At 32.8% G+C, this 4,533-nt stretch overlaps 1 pseudogene; it reads right to left on the bottom strand.

The window, feature by feature from the left end:
• Window positions 1-1,695: 1,695 nt before the first annotated feature.
• On the bottom strand, window positions 1,696-2,128 carry LOC143684811 (dihydrofolate reductase pseudogene; annotated as a pseudogene).
• Between the last annotated feature and the right edge of the window lie 2,405 nt (window positions 2,129-4,533).

Raw genomic sequence — 4,533 nt, forward strand, 5'->3', positions numbered from 1 at the left:
TTAACTCTTCAATGTATTTAAGTAGTTGATCCATGTTGGATTGATTCTTTGGCATGTGAAAATTCACTTTCCCCAGCATCATTTGTTGAAGAGACTATTCTTCCCCCACTGAGTGGACTTGCCACTTTTGTTGAAAATCAATTCTCTACAGATGGGAGGTTAAATTTATTCCAAAATATTTTGCTCTTTTAGATGCTATCGTAAATGAAATTATTTTCTTGATTTCCTTTTCATATTGTTCATTGCTGGTGTATAAGAAACAACTGATTTTTATGTTTTGATCTTGTTGTATCCAGCAACTTCATTGAATTTGTTTTGAATGTTATTTTGTACCTGTTAAATTAAGTCAAAGAGTATGTGCATTTTAAATTTTGGAATATGTTGCTAAATGCCGTCAGTTAAGGTTGTATCTATTTGCATATCTACCAGCTATGTGAGAGAGCCTGTTGCCCTAAAGCTTGACAAAAATTGTTGTCAAAAAAAATTTTTTATTGGTTAGATAGTTCTTTATTGATCAACATTTGGCTGTTTCCAAATTGTTATTTAAAAAAAAAAATCTTCAACAAATACTCTGGCCCTTTTTTTTTTTATTCAGGATTAATTTATAGAAATGTAAATTCTGGGTTCCAAGGATAGGAACATTTTGGAATTTTAATTGATTTTACTAATATACACTCTTAAAATGGCTGTGCCAATTTATGAGGCTAAAATTGTTATTTTCTCGGATATCATAATAATCTAAATCTTTGCTAACATGATGTGTAAAAAATATTATGAGTTTCATTTCTTAATGTTGTGAAGCTCATTTTTTAACAAACTGACTTTGGTTTCTAGCAATATCCATTCTCAATTCATTACATCCTCGAGTTTAATTTTACCTATTATGCTTGTATTAGATTAAGCATTCTGTAAAAAGCAGCCTATTCATTTATATCATGCAACAACTCTTTTAATCTCATTAATGATGAGACAGAATTTTTAAAGGTCTCAAACTATTTCTCTCTCTTTTTTTGTATGCTGTGTGGTGGGGGTCACATTTCATTCTTTTTCCATGTGACTATCCGTTATTGCAGCACCATTTGTTGAATTTTTTTTTTTTTTAGAAAGTGCATGGGCTGGGAATTGAGCACGGGCCTCCCTCATGGCAGGTGAGAATTTTATGACTGAACTACCCTTGCACCCCCTCTTTTCTCCTCTTTTAACCCTCAAAAAGTTAATCTCCTACCTATATCTACCTTCCCTACTGAATACGGCGGGGCTCTTAATTCACTAGTTTCCTATCTGTGTGAACATAATTTTTTTTTACAAAAGGATGATATAACCAGAATAATTTACAGTCCCTGTTTTGATTAAATTTTCTTCTAAAATAACAAGTTGTAGTAATCCCTTCCTGTCTTTTGAGCTAATGTGGCTAGCTCTTACCTCCATGGGTCCTGGTTTCAACTCATGCTACCAGGGACTTTCCAGCTTTGGGCTGTCTTGATAGACATGCTACCCCAGGCACGGACTGGGAACCTTATTCCTGACCCTTGAGGAATAGGCATTCAAGCTGTTGTAACAAGAAATATTTCGCAAATGGTAAAATCCCCATGCTTAGAAACAATTATCTATAGATTTAAAGTTTAAAAAGTTTTTTTTGGGGGGTGGGGGTGGGGGAAGGAAACAAATTGAATTAAGTCAAGAAACATCTTCACATTAATCATTCTCTTCACACACCTCAAATTTTTACTTAATGCCTTTCTCTTACTGGACATCAGAAAGAATACCTGGATATTCTGGGAGAAGTTTATATTTCTCTACATCAATTTCTGGAAAAAATGTGCCACTTTCAAATTCCTGCACGATCCTTGCCGCAAACATTCGAAGATGGCCTGGCTGATACATGGCTTCCTTATAAACAGAACTGCCCCCACTATCCACACCATGTCTACTTTATTTGCTAATTCTGGTTGCTCAATAAGTTTGAAGGCATCACGCAAACTTTTGGCAAGAAACTGGGCTCCTTGAAGTGGTTCCTTGAGTTCTCTACTGAGAGCTAAATTAATTTTGTCCTTTAAAGGCTGATTCTTCTCAGGGATGGAGAACCAGGTCTTTCTACCCATAATCACCAAATTTCATTTACCTTCTACTGGAGAGGTAGTGGTCATTCTTTGGAGATACTTGAATTCATTCCTGAGTGCGGGTCAGGGCAGGTCTCCGTTCTTGCTGATGCCCATGGTCTGGGACATGGTCTGGGACACAGCGACCCTGCAGGTCAGCTGACCAACCATGATGACAGCAGCAGCAGATACTGCAGAACTCGCTCACCTTACCTTGTTGTCAGATTTTTTTATTTTTCTAATTTCCCTGGTGAAAAATGGTAGCATAATGTAACTCTGGCTATTTTTCTTAAAATAAATTAACTTAAATACCTATTAATGTGTTTCTTGTGAACAATCTGTTCAGAAGCCTTTGGCCATTTTTCCATAAATTAGCTGATATTTTTGATTTCTTGAAACTCTTTTTATGAATTAGAGAGATTAATTCTTTAGTATACCAGTCACAAATATTATATCTATTTTGTTTAAGATTTTGTTGGCCATGCAGAGGTTCTTGATTTTTATACAGCAAAACTTAGATAGTCATTCTTTTGTGGCTTCTAAATTTTGAGACTTATTCAACTAGGTCTTCCTCTCTCTAATATGATACAGGAATTATCCAATGTTGTCTTTTTAAAACTTATGTTTTCATTATCTATCTGTGAATCTTTACCCTGTTTGGAATTTACTTTGTTGTGTTGTATGAAATACGGATGAAATTTTATTTTCTTAACAGGTCCATAATATCCCAAGCCATTTATTGAAAAATCAGTTTTTCCCACTTTGAGATGCTACCTTTGTGATATCCTACATTTCCACATAATAAATATATTTCTGGACCTGTTAGTCTGTTCTATTGCTCTGTGGGTATACCAGAACCAAACAGTGTTTTGTGTGTGTGTGTGTGTGTGTGTGTGTGTGTGTGTGTGTGTGTGTTGTTGTTGTTGTTTTATTTTTTTAATTAAAAAAAATTTTTTAAATACCAAAAAACACAAAACAAATGCAAACATTCTTAACTTTTGATCATTCCATTCTACATATATAATCAGTAATTCACAATATCATCACATAGTTGCATATTCATCATCATGATAATTTCTTGGAACATTTGCATCTATTCAGAAAAAGAAAACAGAAGAAAATTCATACATACCATACCCCTTACCCCTCCCTCTCATTGATCACTAGCATTTCAATCTAAATTTATTTTAACTTTTAGAACCAAACAGTTTTAATTATCATTTTTCTAGCTCTGTAATAGAATCATATCCTTTTGTCTCTTGTCTTTTTTTAATCAAAAGTTTCCTGTCTTCTTACTAAATTTATATTTCCATATGAACTTTAAAATCAATTTGATTTAAAACACAACTCTGTTGTTTTAAAAAAATTTTTTTAACTTTTTAAAATGGAAAATATCAAACAGATCAATGTACGTAAAATAGTATAATGAACTTCCATGGGCTAGTATCCAGCTGCAATGGTCAGTTCATGGCCAATCTTTTTCATTGATACTGACATCGATTTCATCCTCATGTTATTTGAAACACATTCCAGATATATAAGTTCATCTGCAAATACTTAAGTATACAAATATAAAATGTAAAAATTATTTTTTAAACAAAAAACAATGTCATCACACTTAGCTAAAACTTGTTTTTAACAACAATTCCTTAATATTTCATAAATGTCTCACAAGTACCATATATTTTTTTCTGGTTTTTAATTGGGATCAAGTTAAACTTATAAATTGACTTGGGGAGATTGTCATCTTTATAGTTGAGTCTTGCCATTCCTTGAAGTCTTCTTTTAGTCATTACTGCCATTTTAAGAGTTTTTTCATATAAGTATTTTAATTTCTTATTTTAGTCTATATTTTGTATTATTATGGCCCTTGTGAATTATACCTTCTGACTAGCTGTTGTTTGTATTTATGAACAATATTGACCTATATTTAATAATTTCGTATCTTTAACTTACCAAGATTTCTTTATGAAGTGTTTTTTTCAATTGACTTTATTGCATGCCAAGGATTTCACCAAGTCATCTGCAAACAGTCATGGTCAGACTTCCTTCTCAGTAATTTTTACCTCTAATTTCTTTCTCTTTTTTAACTGTATTGAGCAGTACCTCTAGATCAGTGGTAAATAATAGTGATGGGGTAAACACCAATGCCTCAAAGGAATGAATTAAAATAAATGAATGCAAAGATGATATTATGAGAAATGCTGTAGAATCATACCATATTCTGTAGAATTCTACAGATTCACTTCTCAACATGCTAACACGATTCATCCCCAAAAGCTAAACTACTAGCAAGATATTGAGTTTACTTTCATTTTTTTTATTAGTAAAATCCATTCTTTTTTTATGGCAAGTATGAACGACTTTGAGGTTTCCCACCCACTCCCAATTTTTGACATCTCGGGGTGCTATATAATCTAAGGAAATAAGAATC

This window comes from Tamandua tetradactyla, chromosome 1, assembly GCF_023851605.1.
Source record: "Tamandua tetradactyla isolate mTamTet1 chromosome 1, mTamTet1.pri, whole genome shotgun sequence".
Taxonomy (NCBI): Eukaryota; Metazoa; Chordata; class Mammalia; order Pilosa; family Myrmecophagidae; genus Tamandua; species Tamandua tetradactyla.